At 35.9% G+C, this 26,476-nt stretch overlaps 1 long non-coding RNA gene across 1 annotated transcript; it reads right to left on the minus strand.

The window, feature by feature from the left end:
* Window positions 1-6,589: 6,589 nt before the first annotated feature.
* LOC309630209 lies at window positions 6,590-13,082 on the minus strand. Its single transcript, XR_014245534.1, has 2 exons — window positions 10,378-13,082; window positions 6,590-10,020 (listed from the first exon to the last, which is right to left on the minus strand). It is a non-coding gene; the product is annotated as an uncharacterized lncRNA (long non-coding RNA).
* Window positions 13,083-26,476: the final 13,394 nt, after the last annotated feature.

A 26,476-nucleotide genomic window follows, 5' to 3' on the forward strand; every position in this document is an offset into this window, starting at 1 on the left:
TTCTAATCCATGGAGATATTTGCTTGACTCATCAGTTATGTTTTATCTTTTTATTTTTATATTTTATCTACCATGGCTATGGGTTTGAAGTTTCCATTGCACCTGAGTATCAACTAAGCCATCTTGTCTAGGAGAAAAGTCCTTTAATATGACTCAGTCTACCACCTGTCTTGTTTTTGGTTTTGTTTGCATTTTAAGCTAGATGATGCCTAAATGAAACAAAAAACAAAGAAACAAAAAGATCTTCCTCCTAACAAGGCAAGGGGTAGGAGAGAGTCATGAGTACTTTTTCTTTCATATTTTTGCCCAAGTCCATGAGGGCATTAATAGTTGCTGTATCTCATAGATTTGTTGTGATAGTAAATGTGATAATGCAGCAAAGCACCTAGACAGGTCTGGAATACACTAAGCACTCAGTACAATTAGGTCATTATTATTAATCTTTAAACCTAGTTTGTTTATTGGTGGTTTAAAACATCATCACGACTTTTTATAAATAGATAACATACATCTAGCTAATCTATTAAAAACACAGTGTGGGAGTTTAAAATCTCCCAAATGCTTCCTCAGTAACAATGAAAGAAAAAAAATCACTCATTCCTCTGGTCTGGCACTTTATTCCTATAGGTCCTTTATAAACTATGATTGACAAATCGCCTTTTCCTTCTTTTACTCATAGAAATATATTCATGTTGGAAGGAATTTGAAAGATCTTCTATTTGTACCCCCTCGGTTTGTAGACTTAAAGGTTTGTCCTCAAAGAATAAACTATTTTGGCCCTGTTTACCCAGCTAATGATTACCATAATGGGTCTCAAATTCTGATTTGCTGCTTCTAAAGCTCTGAATTGTATTTTAGGTCTTTTTTTCTTATATATATATAAAAAAATAACTCCCATTCAACCCCATTGCAGATCAATGAGCCATCTACAAAGATTTAAAATGGAGCTTAATATGAGACTAAATAGATATAAAATGATACCACACCTTTCCCACTGACCTATTCAAATTCCCAACCTCATCATAAGTTTCTATCTAAACAGAAAACTTGTTTCCTGCTTTTCAAACTACCTGCACATTTTCAAGCATATTCTTAATTTCATTCTATTGGGAAGAATGACAGACAGTAAATTTTCACCCAAATTTATTATGAGCCACAAATGGATCATTTTCAAGTCTCTCAGAAGTTATACTGTACACGATCATCAAAGTAATACTGCAAAATACCTAAATGTTACCTGAAAGGGAATGTGGAAGATACATTTTCATTCACTATTATCTCTCCCTTGTGTTCCAACTTTGTCTAATTGAGGAAAACCACACGGGGCATATGCTGCAGATGGATTAACAGTAGCTACCATACTATGATCGATGTGAAAATACCTGCATATACCTAACACAGGTGCATTTCATTTTACAGAGACCTAAATTTGCTAGTACAAATCCTCAGGCAACAGAATCTCCAAGAGCTTCTCCCCCAGGAGAGCAGTCTCTGTTGACTGGCACTAATTATTATAATCATCCTACATAAAAGGCACGACGTTGTTGCCATTATGTTCCTTCCCTGTCACAAGCAGATCCTGATTTTGGAGTGGAGTACACATCAGAAAATTGTCTCTGGGAAGCTCATAAAATTTCAACAAACAAAAATGATTTGATTTTTTCCTATTTCTACAGATATTAAAAGGCATTGTAAAGGACAAAATTTCTCAACTCTAGAGTCTAGAAAATGTAAACAGAAAGATTTCACATGACTGTAAGAAGTACAATAATTATCTTGAAAGCTGAAGGATGGCTTGATAGCCTTCTAAAAGAGAACTTATATAGACATTTAAGTTCTAACCTTACATATCCTAAATCCCCACCCTCAGAAATCCACTTGGGTCATGGCTGGTCCTGGTAAGTTTAGGAAATTGATAATGCTGTCTTCGCAATACTCAGCCTTGCTTTCTAAGAGCTTTCCTCATTTCGAGGCATTGATTTCCTACAAAACCAAGAATTCATTGCCCAAAGCTTCTCCTCTAATCCCAGGGGCCGTGCTTGTGTCACGTTTCTTATAATGGGGGGTGAGAGTGGGGAGGAGGAGTCTTAAATAGTCAGAAAATGAATTTTATTAGTAATGTAAACTTGAAGAAGTCATTTGACTTCTTAGATTCCTAATCCATGAAACGTAGGTAAGATTCCCCTCACCAGGTTATGGTGTGGGCTTGTGCAGATAATACACAGGAAAAAGTATTACAAATAGTAAGGTAGTTGACATCATATTAGTCATGTATGATTTAAGTCAATGTACTATCTCTGCACATTGAATATTTTCTTAAATTATGAAGGTCCAAATAATTTTGAAGTGCAAAGACTAATGAATAGATGGGGTAGTTTGGGGACAAGAGGGCCTTCATCCTTGCCACAGAAACTGACACCTACCTTCTGTGTCGGGATATCTGACACTGTCTGTAAGCCTACTCCAGTACAAAGAATTCCACAGTTAATGAGGCAGGATATTTTCCAGCATTAGGCTGATGAACACTGAGGTTTCCACTGTTACCCAGAACCCAAAGCTACTTGCTCTAAATCGCTAAATTATCTGGAATCACCATAGTCACCCCCATGAAGTCTTACATGAAATAGAATTCTATCATCAAGTAGAGAAACCCAACTTTATCTGGCTTAAGCACAAAGGAATTTTAGCCAAGACATGAACTGGCTTCAAGCATGGATGAACCAGTGCATCCACTGATGTCAGAAACCTTTCTCTTTCCATCTCTTGGTTCAGCTTGCCTCTGTGTTGACGTCTTTCTCAGAATTGTCTCCACATGTCGTAGAATGATGGCCAGGCTTTCATCCATCTAGATCTGCCACCCCAGCAGAACGACAGCTTTCGTTTTCCAACAGTTTCCCCAAAAAATCCCCAGGGAAAATGCACATTAAAAAGGTTTGGAAGGTCTGGCTTGGATTTGAGTCAGAACTGAGTAAGATAGTTCCCCAAAGAAAATCAAGCTGTTGTTATGAGAAGACCAGAGAGTGGATACTAATCAGGCAAAAACAACAGATGTCTGCTACATCCCCAGTCTCCGTCATTCAAAACATCCTGGGTATAGTCCACTAAAGTTTTATCCCTCCAGGGTCCATTCTGTATTTGTTTTTTCAAAAATTATATTTGGTTGCCAAGTATACAATTACTTTTATAGTCAATTCAGAGGGCTATATAGTAAACAATTTATTCAGCAGGAGTGTTGTGTCTCATGAATAGAAGAAACAAACCTTACAGACAGAATTTGACCTTGCCAAAACCCACAGGAAAAGAAACCCACTTTATGCACAGCTGAAGTTGAGCTGCTTGATAATATGTCATACAGTCGAGTATGAAGAGTGCTAAATGCCAAGTTTTACAAAAAATCAATGTGATATTCCTCCTAGAAGTGGAGCTAACAATTACTTTCAAATTTAGTGCTAGTTAAAATTAATTGTTATAGAACAATTTCTCTGTATAGTACTGGAAAGAAATGTGTACTTTCTTTGTAAAAATCATATTACATAAAGCCAGAGTGTTTTCTACATTTTAACTTAATTTTCTGTGGGGAAATGGCTTTCTGGAACTTTGGAAAATGCAGACTGATGATAAAGCCCCATGACTACTTGCAAGTTGTAGGACCTTGGCAAAATTTCTCAACCACTAAGTCCTCGGTGGTTTTATCTGCAAAACAGGAACACCATCTAACTGACTGAATGCAGAAGACTAAACCAGAGAAGGCTTTGAGCACTTTCAATATAAGTAAAAAAAAAAAAAAAGGTACAAAAGGCAAAATAATGTTAAGGGCATAAAAACATCTACTTTTACTTCAGTTAAAATTTTGATGAAATGACATGAAATTCCATTTAAATATTAATACCATTATAGAAAAATGTTTAGCTTATCATTCTTATCCAAATGTATTAGAATAAAGAATATTTTTCTCCAAACCAATTTGTCATCACAATGGGTTAGAGAGATGACAAATACTGTTTAGAATTTTTTTCTGAAAATGGAATAATGGAAATAAATGTGGACCAAAGCCAAGAATATTAGACCTAAGTCTTGGTTTTCTCTCCATTTCGAGAAATGTGAAAAGTGCTTTTCAATCTACGGGCCACTAAAAACAGTACTCCCCATGTCCTCATATGACACAGATAATGGGAGAATCAATGGAAATTATATAAAGTTCTAAAAAGCTAAGCAAAGAAAATACAATATAAACACAAGGGAATGTTTTAGGGGGAGAGAAGCACTTTCTTTGAAATTCAAGCTATTTGGCTTTTTTTATTCTTATTTTTTTAATTCCATGAGTCTTGTTAGAGACTTTATATATACTTTTTTAACATCTTTATTGGAGTATGATTGCTTTACAATATTGTGTTAGTTGCTGTTGTATAACAAAGTGAATCAGCTATATGTATACATATCTCCCCATATCTCTTCTCTCTTGTATCGCCCTCCCACCCTCCCTATCCCACCCCTCTAGGTGGTAACAAAGCATGGAACTGATCTCCCTGTGCTATGCAGCTGCTTCCCACTAGCTATCTATTTTACACTTCGTAGTGTATATATGTCCATGCCACTCTCTCACTTCGTCCCAGCTTCCGCTTCCCCCTCCCCATGTCCTCAAGTCCATTCTCTACGGCTGCGTCTTCATTCCTGTCCTGCCCCTAGGTTCTTCAGCACCTTTTTTTTTTTTTTTTTTTTTTAGATTCCGTATATATGGGTTAGCATACAGTATTTGTTTTTCTCTTTCTGACTTACTTCACTCTGTATGACAGTCTCTAGGTCCATCCACCTCACTACAAATAACTGTTTTGTTTCTTTTTATGGCTGGAGTAATATTCCATTGTATATATGTGCCACATCTTCTTTATCCATTCACCTGTCAGTGGACACTTAGGTTGCTTCCATGTCCTGGCTATTGTAAATAGAGCTGCAATGAACATTGTGGTACATGACCTTTTTTGAATTATGGTTTTCTCAGGGTATATGCCCAGTAGTGGGATTGCTGGGTCATATGGTAGTTCTATTTTTAGTTTTTTAAGGAACCTCCATACTGTTCTCCATAATGGCTGTATCAATTTACATTCCCACCAACAGTGCAAGAGGGTTCCCTTTCTCCACACCCTCTCCAGCATTTATTGTTTGTAGATTTTTTGATGATGGCCATTCTGACCCGTGTAAGGTGATACCTTATTGTAGTTTGATTTGCATTTCTCTAATGATTAGTGATGTTGAACATCCTTTCATGTGTTTGTTGGCAATCTGTATATCTTCTTTGGAGAAATGTCTATTTAGGTCTTCGGCCCGTTTTTTGACTGGGTTGTGTTTTTTTTTTGATATTGAGGTGCATGAGCTGCTTGTATATTTTGGAGATTAATCCTTTGTCAGTTGCTTCATTTGCAAATAGTTTCTCCCATTCTGAGGCTTGTCTTTTCGTCTTGTTTATGGTTTCCTTCCCTGTGTAAAAGTTTTTAAGTTTCATTAGGTCCCATTTGTTTAATTTTGTTTTTATTTCCATTTCTCTAGGAGGTGGGTCAAAAAGGATCTTTCTGTGATTTATGACATAGAGTGTTCTGCCTATGTTTTCCTCTAAGAGTTTCATAGTGTCTGGCCTTACATTTAGGACTTTAATCCATTTTGGGTTTATTTTTGTGTATGGTGATAGGGAGTGTTATAATTTCATTCTTTTACATGTAGCTGTCCAGTTTTCCCAGCACCACTTATTGAAGAGGCTCTCTTTTCTCCATTGTATATTCTTGCCTCCTTTATCAAAGATAAGGTGACCATTTGTGTGTGGGTCAATCTCTGCGCTTTCTATCCTGTTCCATTGATCTATATTTCTGTTTTTGTGCCAGTACCATACTGTCTTGATTACTGTAGCTTTGTAGTATAGTCTGAAGTCAGGGATCCTGATTCTTCCAGCTCCGTTTTTCTTTCTCAAGATTGCTTTGGCTATTTGGGGTCTTTTGTGTTTCCATACAAATTGTGAATTTTTTTGTTCTAGTTCTGTGAAAAATGCCATTGGTAGTTTGATTGGGATTGCATTGAATCTGTAGATTGCTTTGGGTAGTACAGTCATTTTCACAAGACTTCATGTTAAAGTTTTCCTTTTTGTCCATACTTTGCCTTCTGCTTCGGAGTTCATTTATATTAAATCTAGTAAAGTGGCTAAGGACACAGGCCTTGTTAACAGGTAAACCTGAGCTTCAAACCCAATGACATCACTTCTTAAGTGTGAGGCTTTAGATAAATTTAATAACCACTCTACTTCTGTTTCCTCATCTGGAAAATGAAAATAACATTTTTATCTACTTTGAAGAATTCTTATGGGGAGGAAATAAGGCAACATATAAAAAGTGATTTGCAAAGAGCCTCACACAAAGTAAGCACATGATAAATATTATATATTATGGCTATTATTTCTATTTCATATGATAAGCATCATTTCACTGCTTAGCTGGGACAAGAAGGTCAAGAAATCTATCACATATAAGAGGTCACTGATAGTCGATGCTATTACTAAGTAGATACAGATTTTCATAAATGGAACAAAGATAAAGTTAACCTTAGCTTTTTTTTTTTTTAATTTTATTTATTTATTTATTTTTGGATGTGTTGGTTCTTCGTTTCTGTGCAAGGGCTTTCTCCAGTTGCGGCGAGCAGGGGCCACTCTTCATCGCGGTGCGCGGGCCTCTCACTGTCGCGGCCTCTCCAGTTGCGGAGCACAGGCTCCAGACGCGCAGGCTCAGTAGTTGTGGCTCACGGGCTTAGTCGCTCCGCGGCATGTGGGATCTTCCCAGACCAGGGCTCGAACCCGTGTTCCCTGCATTGGCAGGCAGACTCTTAACCACTGCGCCACCAGGAAAGCCCCTAACCTTAGCTTTAACTCCAAGGTAAAAGTTGCTCATGGATAAAACAAACATTTTTATTTCTATCAAGGAAAACAAGGTCACATCTGTTAACCAAACTGAAATGCAAGAAAAAAATCATTGCTATTTCATTCCTTGCAGCACACACAGGCCCTATCAGCAATGAGTATGTAAGGCCGGAACATTTCTATTATGAACATGCCTCTGTATTCAAATCTTCTTTCCTGCCTATCTCAGTTTACTCCTCTTGAATGCTGTAGCTTATGAATGTCTTTGTTAGAGGATTTACCACACTACATTGCAATTTTTTCAGTTTCGTGCTTGCCTTCCCTATTTGACAAAGAACTCTTTAAAATGTCTAAACGGTAATCATCTTTTATTTCCAGAGTTTAGAATGCTGCCTGGTAAATAATAGGCATGAAATAAAAATTTATCAAGTTTAATTGAATTCATACAGGGATTTTTCAAAGCTCCTTTAACTAATATATGAGTGATTACTTTCTTTGGAAACATTATGTCTTAGCCATTATTGCAACCAGATATTCTTCCTCTTTAAGGGTTAAGTAACAAACATAATTAATCTCCTATAGAAGCACATAAACATAGGTGAAAAACACTGATTTTAAAGCACCCCTATATTATGTTCAAAAAGGTTTCAGGCCATCTCATTCAAGAACATATCAAAACTAATCTTACTGCTTTACTGAAACTCTAAAAGTAGGATTTGAAATAGCATGTGAATCATTTGTATTAGTAAATGAGTCATGACTTTGCATATGAATAGACTCCATAAACCATCTTTTAGACCCCACCTAACATCTTGGTAATCTGCTTATGGATACATCCATCTAAACTTCTCTTTAATCCTAATGTTGTACATAAAATTACTAAAATATAGTTCTTAATACAAATATTTCTTAATGTGGGCTTAAATTTTTTATTTCAAAGTACATATTTTTTAGCTTCAAAGCAGAAATACTCATATAAAACATTTCCTTTATAAATTTGACTGGGCTACAAGAATGTGCAATCTCTATTTAGCTTCTAATACTCTGGCAGAAATGCTTTTGGACTATTCACATCTATTACTGTCCTGGGATCATCCACTTTTAACTATTTTCAACACATTTTCCAAATGCTAATAAAAATGTCTATCTCTTTAAACTGATGGAAAGTTAAAGCTTAAGTATTTAAGTGTGACTTTTCTTTCAACCTCAAAATAGGTCTTTTTTTTCTTTGAAAAGCAGAGCCTCTCTTTCCCTAATTTTAAGTATTAGTCCTTTTTAATACTTTGTAGTTTTGAAAGCATTCTAATATCTTAACTCATACTATACTAGTTAGAATTAACGTGCTTCCTTTAGCATTGGGATAGGGAATAGAAATAAGCCAAGGAAGCATAAACCCTGAGTTCTTTTCCCATACTCACTTTAATGCTAGATTATAATTTCCCTACTCACAGTACAAATTTGCCCACCACCCCTTGCTGCCCACTTTCTCAAAGATTTCAATGACCTTTCTTTAGGACCATCCACTATTGACCCAGAAGAAAATAGTAACACCCAATATAGTAGATGCACAGAGTCATATTCTTGTGGAAGCCAGCATACATTTTCTTTATGCCAAATGTCTAATTTCACAAATTTATTTGCTGCATTTCCAATGTAGCCATAATATGCCAACAATGTATTTTAAAGCCTATGTATTGCAACAAGTTTCACTCAGAATTTATTAAGGAAAACATAATAAAATCTATAAGTAGGAAAGATGAAGTATTTGAAAAGTAGTTGTCCAACTTGTAATTCATACACATTTGTTCACAGACCTTAGGATTCATGGAGACTCCAAGCTTCAGCTTATGCTTTTGGAGTTCCAGCCTGCTTGCTCATCATCTTCCTTTCCTGACTGCCTCCCCTATAGATTCCATTTTTGCTTAGCCAGCACCCACAATTGCTTTAGCCAGTTCCTTGTTAAAAATCCTAATGGTTCTCTTAGGTTGAATTCCAACATGTAATCTGATATCACTAGTGTCTTACTGGATATTATGTGCAAAACCAAAACAGCACTAGAACCATACATACTTCATGATCCTACCCGATGTGGGAATGTCTTCTATAGAATCCTGAGATTCTATATCCAGAGATTGGTCTACTCCTTCCTGCCTACTGTAAAGAGAATGTAAAATTAAGATTTAGGAGAGTTTTAGATTTAAGCGTTAACTCTTAACTGCAGCGCTGGGTAATTTTGGAGAATTATACAATGCCCGCCATACTGTAAAGTCCCTGGACTTACAATGATGTCAAATAGATGTGATTTCTAACTTCTTCCTAACTTCAAGATAGGTTGGGAGCTCAACCTTTTTATGTGTCTAAGTCTGTTTAAAAAATCACACGAATTTATTACTTTAGGAGTAACACAGGAATAGTTTAAAATCAGAAAGTATATTCTATCATGCTGAGTAAGCTGGTTATTGGTATATGTTGGTCCCAGAAATGATTTTATCAAATTGGCATTTTATTTTTTTTTGTTCTGATCACTTTTATTCTATAACAACAGTTAATAGTACTGTTGTTCTATAACACTCTATGGCTACAAAGATTTGATAAATCAACACATTCACTTTACTAATGACTACATTATTGTTTTAGTTATTCACCAGGGGAAAATTGTCACAAATAACGTGATATTAAATTAGTTCACAAACCTTATTGTTGAAAAAAGTGAACCAGATGTGTTCAACATTCCTGGAGTTTACATTCTTAGGTTCAACTACTTGCAGGTTCCCTTTAAGACCCAAGAGCTATAGTAATTTATAATTTCCCTGAAGCCCACATTTAATCACAGATTTGACAAATTGTCAAAAAGGAGCTAGTGAGTCAACCATGCAAACAAAAACCACATCTCAAAACACCTTCATCATGATCTGCTTGTCAGAAAAAAAAAAATAATATGGACGGAATTATTTGGTGAAGCAGTATTCATAACATTGAGATACCTTAAAATAGCTTACAATTTATCCTTTTTAAACATAAAATATCTAAACGTTCTTCCAGTTTTGTCTGTCTGTTATTTGTTGGTTTATTGATCGGTTTTGTTAAGAACAAAATTTTGTTAATGGGATATATAACATGACCACCTTTTTTTTTTTTTTTAAACAATTTCTTTTTTTTTTTTTTAAGAAATTCACATTCTTTTTTATTTATTTATTTATTTATTTATGACTGTGTTGGGTCTTAGTTTCTGTGTGAGGGCTTTCTCTAGTTGTGGCAAGTGGGGACCACTCTTCATCGCGGTGCGCGGGCCTCTCACCATCGCGGCCTCTCTTGTTGCGGAGCACAGGCTCCAGACGCGCAGGCTCAGTAATTGTGGCTCACGGGTCCAGTTGCTCCGTGGCATGTGGGATCTTCCCAGACCAGGGCTTGAACCCGTGTCCCCTGCATTGGCAGGCAGATTCTCAACCACTGCGCCACCAGGGAAGCCCTAACATGACCACCTTTTGATAATGAAAGTTTTAGATCACTCAGATAGGCATCATCTCCAGTTTGTTAGCACCTTGTCTGATCTGTAACCTAGAGAAATAATTTACATATTTGCTTCTTTTATAACAATTTTTAAAAATTACATCATGTTTTTAGCTCTCTAACTTACAAATTGAAAATCTAATATTATGAATGGAATATGCCTGTAGTAGGAGGGAGGAGAGAGGCAGAAAGGAAGGGGGCAGGGGACACAAAGAGAGAGATCTAAAAATAGAAAAAGACAGCAAGAGAGTGAGCATCCTTTTCTTTCCCCAGTAGGAAAAAATGCAACCATTTCTTTCAACAGATACTAACACTATTTGCTTTTGCACAGCAAAAAAAACCATAAATAAGACAAAAAGACAACCCTCAGAATGGGAGAAAATATTTGCAAATGAAACAACAGACAAATGATTAATCTCCAAAATATACAAACAGCTCATGGAGCTCAATATCAAAAAAACAAACAATCCAGTTAAAAAATGGGCGGAAGACCTAAATAGACATTTCACCAAGGAAGACATACAGATGGCCAAGAGGCACATGAAAAGATGCTCAACATCACTAATTATTAGAAAAGTGCAAATCAAAACTACAATGAGGTATCACCTCACGCCAGTCAGAATGGCCATTATCAAAAACTTCAGAAACAATAAATGCTGGAAAGGGTGCGTGTGAAAAGGGAACCCTCCTGCACTGTTGGTGGGAATGTAAATTGATACAACCACTATGGAAAACAGTATGGAGGTTCCTTAAAAAATTAAAAATAGAACTACCATATGACCCAGCAATCCCACTACTGGGTATATACCTTGAGAAAACCATAATTCAAAAATAGACATGTACCACAATGTTCATTGCAGCACTGTTTACAATAGCCAGGACATGGAACCAACCTAAACATCCATCAACAGATGAATGGATAAAGAAGATGTGGTACATATATACAATGTAATATTACTCAGCCATAAAAAGAAATGAAATTGAGTTATTTGTAGCAAGGTGGATGGACCTAGAGTCTGTCATACAGAGTGAAGTAAGTCAGAAAGAGAAAAACAAATACCGTATGCTAACACATATATATGGAATCTAAAAAAAAAAAAAAAAAAAAAAAATGGTACTGATGAACCTAGTTGCAGGGCAGGAATAAAGAGGTAGACATAGAAAATGGACTTGAGGACATGGGGTGGGAGGGCGAAGCGAGAGTAGTATCGACATATATACACTACTGAATGTAAAATAGTTGGCTGGTGGGAAGCAGCCACATAGCACAGGGAGATGGGCTTGGTGCTTCGTGATGACCTAGAGGGGTGGGATAGGGAGGATGGGAGGGAGGCTCAAGAGGGAAGGGATATGGGGACGTGTGTATGCATATGGCTGATTCGCTTTGTTGTGCAACAGAAACTAACACAGTATTGCGAAGCACTTATACTCCAATAAATATCTATTTAAAAAAATCACTATTTCTGTTTTCATTTCTTCTTCATACAAGAAGTCAACAGTGTCATTTTTCTTACATTTGCTGTATATGCTGCAGTAAAAGCAGCACGTTGGCTTCTCCTGTTATTTTCTGGGAAGTTGGCAGGACAAAATATCGCCTAAAGGAAACTGGACTGAAGTCTCAGTTCTGCCTCTCCCTAAACAAATGATGACAAACTGAGCCTGTTTTCTCAACCCAAATGCTTACCACAAAAGATTTTCATGATGGTAAAAGAACAGAATCCACATAAAATATACAGAAACATGAGAAAATTGTTACAAGTAAATGTTAAATTTATTTCTCCATGTTTACTAGACACTAGAGTTCATTTTTAAGCAATAATTTCTATCCTTCTCTTTCTGTCCCCACCCTTCAAATTTTACATTTAGATGTCTCACCAAGAAAAGAAAAAAAAAAGGACTTCTTCTATAGAAAGCAGCAACTCACTACTGTGCAGATCTTCCAACTCTTTCTCACAAATTTCAAGCATATAGAATACACCAATGGCTTCTTTCTTGCCAATCCAAAGACCTCTTTAAAATTCTCATCTTTTTTGACCTCTCCACAGGATCTGACACTGCTAAACTTGTTGTTATTCTTGGAATGTTTTATTCCTGTGGCTTATACAATAGCATCTCCTCCTTACATTTCCTACTATAACTCTGGCTGCCTCTTTCATTCTCTTTTAAGAGCTCCTCTTCCTATGCCTACCACCCAAATCATGGGTTCTCTGTGGTTTGCTCAGCTCTCTTCTCTTCATTCATCTATTTGACACAAATCGTTTTATTTCTTTTGAGATTTTAAAAGGATATTTTTTGTCTTTTTCCTCAGGTTTATTAAGGTATATTTGACAAATAATATTATATATATATTTAAAGTGTACGACGTGATGAGTTGATACACATATGTATTATGCAGTGATTCCCATAATCAAGTTAATTAACACATCTATCACCTCACATAGTCACTCTTTTTATTTTTGTGGTCAGAATAAAGATTTACTCTCTTAACAAATTTCAAGTATACAACACAGTATTAACTATAGTCACCATGTTGTACATTAGATTCTCAGAATTTATTCATCTTGTATCTGAAAGTTTGTAGCCCTTGTCCTACGTCTCTATGCTTCCTCTCAAACCCCAGTCCCTGGCAACCAACATTCTGTTCTCTTTTGCCATCAATTCACATTTTTTTTTAAGATTCCACGTAAGTGCTACTCTGCAGTATTTGTTTATCTTTGTCTGGATTATTTTACTTAGCATCATGCCCTTCAGATTCACCCATATTGTCTCAAATATCAGGACTTCTTTCTTTGTAAGTGTGAATGATATTCTTGTGTTTGTGTGTGTGTGTGTGTGTGTGTGTGTGTGTGTGTGTGTGTGTATTACATTTTCTCTATCCATTCATCCATTGGCAGAAATTTGGTTGTTTCCATGTCTTGGCTACTATGAATAATGCTCAGTGAAGTTGGGAGTACAAATATCAACTGATTTCATTTCCTTTGGATATATATCCGAAAGTGGAATTGCTGGATCATATGGTAGTTCTATTTTTAATTTTTTGAGGAACCTTCATACTGTTTTCCACAGTGGCTGCGCCAATTCATATTTTTAACCACAGTGTAAAAGGGATCCTTTTTTCCACATCCTTGCCAACATTTATTATCTCTTATTATTTTGAAAGTTGCCATCCTGAGGCAGGTGTGAGGTGATAACTCATTGTGATTTTGATTTGCAGTTCCCTGATGATTGGTGATGTTGAGCAACTTTTGAAGTACCTGTTAGCCATTTGTATGTGTTCTTTGGGAAAATGTCTATTCAGGTCTTTGCCCATTTTTAAATCAGATCATTTGTGGTTTTTTGATACTGAGTTATATGTATTCATTGTATATTTTAGGTATTAATTCCTTATAGAATACATGGTTTGCAAATATTTTCTCCCACTCCATAGTTTATCTTTTCATTTTCTTGAATGTTTCCTTTGCAGTAAAGATTTTTTAATTTGTTGTCATTTCATTTGTCTATTTTTCCTTTTGTCACCTGTGTTTTGATGTAATTTCCAAAAAATCATTGTCAAGATCAACATCAAGGAACCTTTTCCCTGTGCTTTCTTCTACAAGTTTTATGGTTTTGAATATTACATTTAAGTCTTTAATACATTTTGGGTTAATTTTTGTGAGTGGCATAAGATAGGGGTCCAGCTTCATTCTTTAGCATATAGATACCCAGTTTTCCCAACGAATTTACTGCAGAAACTATCAATAACTATTCTTTCCTCACTGTGTGTTCTTGGTGTCCTTGTCAAAGATTTATTGACCATATATGTGGGGGTTTATTTCTGGCCTCTCTGTTCTGTTCCATTGATCTCTGTGTCAGATTTACTCTCTTAAAAAATTTCAAGTATACAATACAGTATTATTAACTATAGTCACCATGTTGTACATTAGATTCTCAGACTTTATTCATCTTGTATCTGAAAGTTCATAGCCCTTGTCAACATCTCTTCACTTCCTCTCAAACACCAACCCCTGGCAACTACCATTCTACTCTCTTTTGCCAGTGTTCTCTTTTTTATGCCAGTGTGGTATTGTTTTGATTATTATAGTTTTGTAATATAGTTTGAAATCAGAAAATTTGATGCCTCCAGCTTTCTTCTTCTTTTCAAGATTGCGTTAGCTACTCACAGTATATAAAGGTCCTCTCATATTCTTCTGCCTACTGGCTGATCAACCATAAGCATTCTACAGACATCACAAACTCAGTATTCAAAAATCAAACTCATCATATTCTTCTGGTGACAGTACTCATCAACCATCTCTCAGATTTAATGTCTATGTTTTTCCTCAGGGTTTGGTGAACATGTCATAAGCTTACATTCATCATCTGTATTTTGAGTTTACCAATGTTTCTAAAGCAGTTGTTAATTCAGTGATTTATTTTATGTTTTCTCTTAGATATTTCCTTCCTTCTTTGTCTATTTTCAAGTCTCTTCTATAAGTCTGCTCCCTTTTGTATCTCAGACTATTTTCTTGTTATACCATCTATTGTATCACTTCATAAAATACATTTTCAGTTCATTTTCTTAAGGGCACAAACTCACTCTGAAATTTACTCCATTTTCCTGTGGAAAAAACATTTATTTTCAAAGTATGCCCTTCTTCCCCACTTGAATACTATGTCTATCTCCATTTGTGTTGCAATTACTTTGAGTAAGCTCCATGTAGGAAGAAAGATATTGTTACTCATTCTTGAGTAAGAATTTATTCAGAGCTGGCATTTGCCCAAAACTCATGTGGGTTGATTATCACTGACTCCCCTCATTGTTCACTTAAATTCATTAGAAGTTCTCAAATCAGACGCAGAGGCAATTTAAATTTTTGTAATAGCAAGACCATGAATGCAGTGTCCTGTGGGGAGTGGGGAATATGCTGCCACAGTGAGAAGTCCTAGTATTGGAGAGTCTCCTCTGAAAGTTTTTACTTTCCCCTGAGTTTCATTAAGTTGCTGGAGCAAAATTATTAGCCAGTTTAGCACAGCTTCTATTTCAAGAACCTAGGATGGCAATACCCAACTTCTTTTCTGATATTCTTCCTTCTGACATTAAAAAGATTCCAGCTGCTGCTGAAAGGTAAAGCTACTTTAAAAGAGAACTCCAGTCCCTGCATATTTTCTGTTTATGTAGGCATACTCACCCTTGGGCACTTATATACCTTACCCAAAAATGAATAACTTCAAAAAAAGTCCTGTATATCTGTCCTATAGCACAAAGCTCTAAATATCTGGTGGCATTTAAATAGCATCTTGTTTTCTGAAATTCTCTCTCTATATAAAAATAGATAAATATTCCTCTTTTCTGAACATTCTCCAACCTACGCACCAAGAAACTGTTTTACATAACATAAAGGACTTTTATAAAGATGGTGAGTTGAATCTAAGTGTCTAACCTACTCTCACCTCCAGTAAACGCAAAGAGAGGGATGTAAAATTGTGCTAAAAACAGTATGTGTCCTTATCTACAGCGAATGCTACAATGGGCACTACACAATGAGAACTAGGCTGTACTAGCCAACACCACTGAAAACAAACACGTCCAACCCATAGAATTTATCTACCCAGTGCCAAATTGAAAGTTGAAAAATGCAACTTTCAATTTAAGATTAAGTTACTCTGTTTTTAATTTTAATGAAATCATAAGATCACAATCAGCTAGAAACAAAACTGCCTAATCTCTTAAGTGATTTTCAACATTTAAAAAAATATCTCAGTCCTAATCATTAATAGCTCACACATTAAAAGTTTTGTTTCTGTATTTCAAGATGGCAGATACCTAGCAATGTGTAAGAAATAATAATGCATGACTGCTGAGAAAGTGGGAGAGAATATGAATAAGAGCACACATGGAGAAATTGGCCTTACTAGATAGGAAGGAATTGAAGCATGAGTGTGGTTGCACACAATTTTAATACTTGGTAGATGGTAGTTGATTACATTTTAGATCAGAGAATCTCAAACCTGGTTGCAACTTTGGAATCACCAGGCGAGTTTCTAAAACGACACCTATCTTGTATATGTCGACTTTTTTGTTCTGGCGTGTGATAGAGGAATTTTTTTTTTTTTTAATTTTCCCAGGTGATCTTAATGTGCAACAGGTTGAGGACCACTCTTTTCAGAGGTACAGGAAGAGTGACTGACTCAAAAAAAAAAAAAAAAAAAAGATGGGGACAGAAAAGGGATTGTGAAGAAGCTTTTAGAGAACATAGGCAGAATGCTAGAAAGGTGAGTTTCTACACAGAAATAACAGAAGTTAGGCAGTGATGTAGGCTCATCTGAGGAGGGGACTGTTGTTAGAGCTGTACCTACCTTTGAATCTTTCCCAAAGTGCTGACCTACATCCTTGCGATTCAAAGTGTGTTCTGTGACCTCCCCTGGGGACTTGTTAAAATACAGAACCTCAGTCCCACCCTGGATCTCCTAAATCAGACTTTTAATTTTAACAAGAGTGCAGATCCAGAAATCACACATCACTGGGTTCCTCAAGCACTTATTTCTTCTGAGGGTAGAACAAAAGGACAGAAAGCTTGGGAATTCAGGTGTGAATTGATCAACATTATAAACATGAGCTAGGTAGATGCAGGAGTGCATGAAGGAAAGGGCAGATGGTTAGAGAGAATATATCAGGATCAATGTGCTGGAAAACTGGTAGGTTAAATTTAGTAGGGGTGGGAGGACTTGTGCAGGTGTTCTGGCTGGCAGTTGTAGGAGCTATTAAATCACTGAAACATGGGCTGCTTTACACTCAAGGAGTTAGATAAGGAAAATATAGATAAGAGGCCAGATGGCTACTTCTGACTGGTTCTTGGAGGACAGTGGACACTCAAGCTTAATAGTCTGGTAGCTTTAGTGCAGAGGCCAATATTCTCTCTAGGTTTACGATATTAGTGTCTGTGGCAAGTACAGCAACATCTGGTAGTCAAAAGCATCTGAAAATCAGGAATTTGTCCTTCGTACATATGTGTGCATGTAAATATGTGAGCATGTGATATGTTTGTACTGAATAGAGGCAGTCAAAAAGTGAGTAAGAAGCAGAAGCAAATCTACTGTAAGTTGAAACTATGTTTTTAGCACAGAGAATTTGAGGTAAAGTCAGGTTTTTCTGGGCACGTGTGATTTAGAGCACTGATTAACCAAGGATTTATTCATGGGACTGATCACCAGGTTCTTGATGTTGAAAATACGCTCTCTCTCAGCAGTATAACAAAGCATGAAATTGAGCCTGTTAGGTGTTAGTATTCTTAGGAACAGAAAAAGTAGCTCCCTTAAGGACCAGTGGGCAATCCTATGAACAATATTTCCTTCATCTATGAATCTTGAGGAATTACTTTACTGACCCTAGGAGAGCATGGTACAGGAAAAGGCAGACTGTTCTGATGTAACAAGACAACTTCTACAGGTTATAAAAAAAGGAAATCAAACAGATTTTCTGTTCTCTAGTCTTCATCTTGCATAATGTGATGAGAATTTTTACTTACTTTTACTTTGTAATTTCTCTGTAAGAGAATAGAATAAGCCCATACAAAGTGCCCTAATGTTAATGATAAAGTTATAATTAGACATCATGGCTGTCCATCATTTGGGTGCTATAGGGTGAGGAAGGACCAAGCCATGTTTACACATCCTTGATCATGAACTCTCAAGATATAATGGAAGCGAGGAAAGAGGAAGCATTCTTAAGTTTTCTTCTCAAACTCTGAAACAATTCCATGGTTAGAGAAAAACTTCATCAGAGAGCCAAGAAACTGTAACCAAAGTGTGTGTGTGTTGTACCTAATTACTACTTAATGTAACACTTTGTTTAAAATACACACAGAGAGATATACACACACACAAAGGAATATATACATATACATGAAGATTGATAGAGAAAGAAGATCTGACTCATAGGTGTGTCTTAAAATTCTGAATGCTTCACTAACTAACTTATGATGATAACCTATATATTTTTGAGGTTCTATACCTAAATTCAAATAAAACAGTAGCCCCTTCCTTCCTTCCCTCTTTTCTTTCTTCCTTCTTCTCTCCCTCCCTCCCTTTCTTTTTACAGCAGGCTTTTCCTTGATGACTCTACACAAAAAGAAAAAAGGTTAGAGGGTCTACCAAGGATGCTTTTCTTAGAAGGAGCTATTATTAGGTTTTGGTTATATTGCAATTGTTTTATTTTTTAACAACTTTATTGCAATATAGTTCATGTACTATACAATTCACCATTTAAATGGTACAATTCAAAGATTTTCAGTATATTCACAGAATTGTGCAACCATAACCACTATTTTAGAACATTTTCATAATTCTAAGAAGGAACCTCATACAGATTCACTTCCCATTTCTCCCAAACTTCAACCCCACCCCCTAGCCCTAAGCAAACACTAATTTACTTTGTCTTTATAGATCCGCCTATGCTGAACAATTCATATAAATAAAATCGTGTAGTATGTGGTCTTTTGGAACGGGTTTCTTTCCTTTGGCATAATGTTTTAAAGGTTCGTCTATTTTTGTGTCCAAATTATAATATATTCCACTGTAAGGATATACCACATTTTGTTTATTCATCAACTGATGGTCGTCTGGGTTGTTTCTATTTGAGGGCTATTATGAAGAATGTTGTTATGAACATTCATTTACAAGTTTTTAAATAAACAAATGTTTTCAGTTCTCTTGAGTATATACTTAGGAGTAGAATTTCTGGGTCATATGGTAACTCCATTTAACTTTTGAGAACTGATAAATTGTTTTCCACAGTGGCTACACCATTTTACATTCCCACCAGCAATTTATATGGATTCCAATTTCTCCACATCCTCACCAACACTTGTTGCTGTCTGTCCTTTGATTCTAGACACAATAACCAGTGTAAAGTGGTATCTTACTGTGGTTTCGATTTGCATTTCTCTAATGACTAGTGATGCTGAGCATCATTTTCACGTGTTTATTGCCCATTTGCATATATTCTTTGGAGTAATTCAAGTCAGATTCTTTGCCCATGTTTTGATTAGGTTATTTGTCTTTGTATTATTGTGTTATAAATGTACTTTATGTATTCTGGATACCAGTACCTTATTAGATGTATGAATTAGACATGTTTTCTCCCATTCTGGAGGTTGTCTTTCTTACTTTCCTGATGGTGCCCTTTGAAGCACATAAGTCTTTAATTTTGATGAAGCCCAATTCATTTTTTCTGTCACTGAAGTCTTGGTGTCATATCTAAGAAGCCATGACCTAACTCAGTGTCACAAACATTTACTCTTATGTTTCCTTCAAAGGATGTTAAGTTTTAACTCTTCCATTTAATCTATGATGCATTTTGAATTAATTTTTGTACATATGGTATGAGGTAGCGGTCCAAATGCATTACTGTACATATAGATATTCAGCTGTCCCAGCACCATTTTTTGAAAAGACTATCCTTTCTCTACTGAAACATTTTGGAAACTTTGTCTAAAATCAATTGATTGTAAATGTAAGAGCTTATTTCTGGACTCCCAATTCTATTCCACTGATCTATAGCCCTGTCCTTATGCTAGAACCATACTGTCTTGAGTACTATAAATTTATAGTAAATACTGAAATCATGAAGTATGAGTCTTCAATCTTTGTTCTTTTTTTCAAGACTGTTTTGACTATTCTGGGTCTCTTGCATTTTCATATGAGCTTTAGAATAGGCTTCTCAATTTCTGCCAAAAAGTCAGCTGGGATTTTAACAGGGATGGTGCTGAATCTGTAAATAAATTTGTAGTGTGTATTGATTTCCTGTATCTGCTGTAACAAATCACCAAAAATTTGGTGGTTTTAAAGTATAAAATCAATTCTCTCTCAGTTCTGAAAGCCAGAATTCTAAAACAAGGTGTCAGCAGGGTCACATTTTCTCTGGAGGTTCTAGGAATAGTCCGTTCTCTGTCTCTTCCAGCTACTGGTGGCTACTGGCATTCTTTGACTGGTGGCCACATCACTACAATCTCTGCTTCTGTGGTCACATTGTCTCTTCTTCAGTCTGTATAAAGCCTCCTCTGCCTCACTCTTCTAAGAACATCTATCAAGATCTTTAATTATAAGTGCAAAGACCCCTTTTCTGACTAAGGTAACATTCAGAGCTTCCAGGAATTAGAAAGAGGACACATCTCTTGAGGGGGCCACAATTTAGCCCCCTACAGGGAGTATTCCCATTATAACAATATTGTCTTGCAATCCATGAACACAAATGTCTTTCCATTTATTTAGGTCTTCTTTAATTTTTTTCAATAGTTTTGTAGTTTTCAGTGCACAAGAATAGCACTACTTTTGTTAAATTTTTTCCTGATTATTTTATTATTTTTGATGCTATGAAAAATGGAATCACTTTTACTTTATTTTCAGATTGTTCTTTTTTATATGATATATATAAATACAAGTGATTTTTGTATATTGATATTGTACCTTGAAATTTTGCCGAATTCATTTCTTAGTTCTAATATCTTTTTAGTGAACTGCTTAGGATTTTCCATATACAAGATCATGTTGTCTGCAAATTGTGTTGTCTTCGAAACTAAAAATAGATAGTTCTATTTCTTCCATCCTAATTTGGTTGATTTTCTTTTTCTTCCTTTCATTTTTTTTTTTTTAAACCTAATTGCTCTATCTAGGACCTTCAGTACAATGTTGGATGAAAGCGTCAAGAGTGAATATCTTTGTCTTGTTCCTGATTTTAGGGAAAAGTACTGAGTCTTTTTCACCATTAGGTGTGATATTAACAATGGATTTTTTTTTTTCCATAGATTAAAAAAAGTTTGAGAAGTTCCCTTCTACTCTTAGTTCCTTTAATTTTTTAATCGTGAAAGAATGTTAGATTCTTTCAAATGCTTTTTTTTGTATTTATTGATTTTTGTCCTTTATTGATGTGGTGTACTACATTAAACAATTTTTTTGATGTTAATTCAACCTTGCATCCCTGTAATAAAGCCCACTTGGTCATATTCTATAATGTTTTTTATGTGCTGGATTCAGTTTGCTAGTATTTTGTTAAAGATTTATGCATCTATATAGGCACTGTTTATATGTGTTCCTTCTGTGGGGGTTAATTTTTTATCTCACACTTTATGTTCAAAAAGTTCTTTTAAAGAATCACCTGTCTGCAATTATTCATATGAATTACCATGAGGTGTCTCAGCATTCTTCATGAACCATAAATGTAGAAGGCACTTACCTCCTTCTCACTCCCAAGAATGATTACATTGTATCAGAATCATCCCATCATGAATTTTCTTTTGTTTATTTTAGAACTGTTGCTTAAAATTCCATTACAACTGCATTCCTTAGAGTTAATATCAAAGTCCTCAACAAGGAAGTTCCTATTCCCTGGTGTTTCAATACTGATTGCTGCTTTCAGAACTGAGTTCCATAGTTTATAGTGATTCTCAGCATGAATGAGAGAAAATAGAGCTAGTGTTGCTCCATTCTCCACCCAGTTCAGGGACCTGATAGTCTCTGCAACCTAACACTGCTCCACAGCTACTAATGACTTCTTCTCCTTAAGAGCCATGCCTAGGGGATATATACCCTATCTCTTCATACAACACTCTTAGGTCAAGGACTCAGATATAAAAATACAGATAATCTGCCTTATCTAAGACACACTTTAGGCAAGTTATTTGTCTGCCTTCAGTTTCGTGGGGTTATTGTTAAGGTTAAATAAAAGCGTATATGTCAAGTGTCAGGCACTATGCCAGACACAATTAGCATGTAATAAATGACATCTTTTTGTTTTTAAAGATAGGTAAGGATTAATTGAAACTGTTTAGCAAAGTACTTAGGACCTATAAAAGGCTTGATAACTACTCAAAAAGTTTTGGTATGGTTGTTGCACTGATGATGATGATAATGAGGATACTGAAAACACTAAATCCAAAAACTAGGGTTCAAATCCTAGCCCTGCTATTTGCTCTCTCTGTGAGGCTGACCAAGTGTCTGAGCCTTACTTTCTTCATATATAAATGTAGATGATGCATTTTTCCCAAGACCACTGGGAGAAAGAAATGAAATTATGTTTAGGACAGCACCACTTATAATGTAAAGCCAGGTACCAATATTTCTTACTGCCATAACTGATGGAATTTTGCCTAAGTAAAACAACCATTCAGTAAGCTTTGAATTGAAATCTACTGAATTTTAATATATCATTGGATGTGTGTGGAATAATTGGGTTGTCATGTGTGATTTTTTTCAGATATCAATAATATTTGCTTGAGATGTGTGGCCAAAATGGCAGAGTAGGAAGATCCTGAGCTCACCTTCTCCCAGGGGCACAAAAAATTTACAACTATTTATAGAGCAACTGTCTATGAGAATGACCTGAAGACTAGCAGAAAATATTTTCCACAACTAAAGATAAAAAGAAAGAAACACGACAAGTTGGGTAGAAAGGGAAGAGACACAGTATACTCAAGACCCATGCCCCTGGGTATGCAACCCACAAAGAGGATGATAATCACAATTGCAGAGGTTCCCCCCAAGAAGCAAGAGGTCTGAGCCCCACATTGGGTTCTGCAGCCTGGGGCTCCTGCACCAGGAAAGTCAGCCCCTAAAACATCAAGCTTTGAAAGTCAGCAGGGCTTGTACATAGGAAAGCTGGAGGGCTGTAGGAAACAGACTCATCTCTTAAATGGTGTGTGCAAAATCACCCCAAGTCCTAGTACAGAGGAAGTAATCTGAATAGAGCTGGTCAGATCTACTTGCTGATCCTGGAAGAACCTACCAGAGAAGCAGGAATCAACTGGGACTTCCTTTGAGGTCATAGACACTGACAGCAGCCATTTATGTGAGCTTGTTCTATCCAAGAATGCCAATGCAAGAAAGAGGCATAGTGGAGTCCTCCTTCTAGCTTGTTAGCATTAAGGGCTTACTGGCCCATCAGTGGGCCAGCACCAACCATGGGTCCCACAGCCAACCACCCCAGGATAGGCACCACCTACCAATGAGACACACCAGCACCAGGAAACCTTGAGCCATGCAGACAGCCTTGCAGGGACCCAAGCCCACCCAACAACTCGATAACACCATCCATGGGACACCCTTGGGGTCTATGGCCAGCAGCCCTGGGAGCCAGCCCCATCTACCAGTGGGTGAGCGGACACCACATGAGGAAAAACCTAGCAGCCAACCAGGCTAAGGCCTTCCTACCAGCATGCTTACAGTAGTCAGTCCCACCACAACAGAAGGGTTCATGCAGCCTAAATATGGAGCACCGCTAGAGCATATAGCTTTAGTGACTGTAGGGGAGTGCTCTGCTGGGCTCCATAGGATGTCTCCTACATAAGGACAATTCTACAAAATCATGAAACAAAACAGACCTACCTAATACACAGAAATAACCACAAAATTAGGCAAAATGAAAAGAATGTGTTCCAAACAAAGGAACAAAGAAAAAAACCTCAGGAAAAGAACTAAATGAAGTAGAAATAAGCAATCTACCCAATGAAGAGTTCAAGGTAATGATCATAAAGATCCTCAAAAAACTCAAAAGAAGAATGAATGAACACAATGAGAATTTCAACAGGTAGAAAATACAAAGAACAAAACAGAGCTGAAAAATACAATAACTGAAATTAAAAATACAACAGTAGATTAGATAATATAGAGGAGTGCATCAGTGAACTAGAAGACAGAGTAGTGGAAATCATCCAGGCTGCAGAGAAAGAAAAGAAAAAAGAATTTTAAAAATTGATGACAGTTGAAGAGACCTCTGGGACAACATCAAGCATACCAACATTTGCTTTATAGGTGTCTGAGAAGGAGAAGGGTGAGAGAAAGAGTAAGAGAACTTATTTTAAGAAATAATAGCTGAAAATTCCCTAACCTGAAAAAGGAAACTGATGCCCAGGTCCAGGAAGCACAAAGATTCCCAAACAAACGAATCCAAAGAGGTCAACACTAAGAAAAATTATAATTAAAATCGCAAAAATTAAAGATGAAGAGAGAATCTTAAAAGCAGCAAAAAAAAAAAAAAAAAAAAAAGACTAATTATATACAAGGGAACTTCCATAATACTATCAGCTGACTTTTCAGCAGAAACTTTGCAGGCCAGAGGGTTGTCACAATACAGTCAAGGGGATGAGAGGAAAAACCCACAATCAAGAATAATCTACTCAGAAAGGCTATTATTCAGATTTGAAGGACAGACAAATAGTTTTACAGACAAACAAAACTAAAAGAGTTCAGCACCACTAATCCAGCATTATAAGAAAATGTTAAATGGACTACTCTAGGCAGAAAAAAAAAGACCACCACTAGTGTTATGAAAATTATGAAATGAAGAATCTCATTGTTAAAGGCAAATATACAGTAGTATATCAACCACTTGATTTATAGTAATAGATCAACCATGTATAAAGCTAATAGTGTTAAAAAAACACAAGGAGTAAAACTATCTATAGCCACAGCAAGTAGTTAAGGGATATACAAAAAGAAAAGATGTAAAATATGCTGTCAAAGGCAGTAAATGTTGGGGTGTGGGGAGTAAAAATTCAGGGTTGTTAAAATGCATTTGAACTTAAGAGATCAGCAACTTAAAATAGTCATGTAAATAAAAATAGGTTATTAAATATGAACCTCAAGGTTACAACAAACCAAAAACCTATACAAGCACACAAAAAAGAAATAAATCCAAAGATAATGCTAAAGATAGTTATCAAATCACAAGGGAAGAGAATAAAGAAGAAGAAAGGAACAAAAATGAACTACAAAATCAACCCCAAAATAACTAACAAATTGAAAACAAATACATACCTGTCAATTATTTTAAATGTAAATAGACTAAATGTACCAATCAAAAGACACAGAGCAGCTGAATAGATACGAAAACAAGACCCATACATATGCTATTCACAAGAGACTCACTTCACATCTAGAGACACACACAGACTGAAAGTGAGGGGATAGAAATAGGTATTCCATACAAATGAAAACAAAAAGAAAGTTGGGGTATTGATACTTATATTAGACAAAATAGACTTTGAAACAAAAACTGTAACAAGAGACAAAGAAGGACATTACATAATGATCAAGGAATCAATCAAGAAGATGTAAGAATTGTAACTATATATGCACCAAGATAGGAGCACCTAAATACATACAGCACATATTAACAGACATAGAGAAATTGACAGTAACAAGATAATAGTAAGGAAATTTAACACTCCACTTACATCAATGGACAGATCACTCAGACAAAAAAATCATTAAGTAAACAGTATAGTACCAGCACAAAAACAGACACATAGATCAACAGAACAGAATAGAAATAGAAAGCCCAGAAATGAACACACTCTTGTACAGTCCATTAATCTACGAAAAAGGGGGCAAGAATATACAATGGGGAAAAAGACAGTCTCTTCAGTAGTGTGGGAAAATGGAAACTACACACAAAAGAATCAAACTGGACTACTTTCACACACAATATACTAAAAGAAAATCAAAATGGGTTAAAGACTTAAATGTAAGACCAGGAACCATAAAGTTCCTAGAAGAAAACATAGGTAGTAAGCTCTTTGACACTGATCTTAACAATATTTTTTGGATATGTTTCCTTAGGCAAGGGTTTCTTGCAAAACTTAGCAAATGGTAGCATGTCAAACTAAAAAGCTTTTGCACAGTGAAGTTAACTATCAACAAAACAAAAAGGCAGTCTACTGAATAGAAGAAGATATTTTGAAACCATATATCTGATAAGGGGTTAATATCCAAAACATATGAAGAACTCATATAACTCAATATCAAAAAAACAAACAACCCAATTAAAAATTGTCACAGAACCTTAATAGACATTTTTCCAAAGAAAACATACAAATGGCCAACAGACACATGAAAAGATAGCTGACATCACCAATCATCAGAGACATGAAAATCAAAACCACAATGGCTATCAGAACGGCTATCATCAAAAAGATGACCAAGAACAGATACTGGTGAGAATATGGAGACAAAGAAACCATAGTGACTATTGGTGGGATGGTAAACTTGTGCAGCCACTATGGAAAACAGTATGGAGATTCTTTAAAAAATTAAAAATAG

Source organism: Balaenoptera borealis (genome assembly GCF_965194805.1).
Source record: "Balaenoptera borealis genome assembly, chromosome: 5".
Lineage (NCBI taxonomy): Eukaryota > Metazoa > Chordata > Mammalia > Artiodactyla > Balaenopteridae > Balaenoptera > Balaenoptera borealis.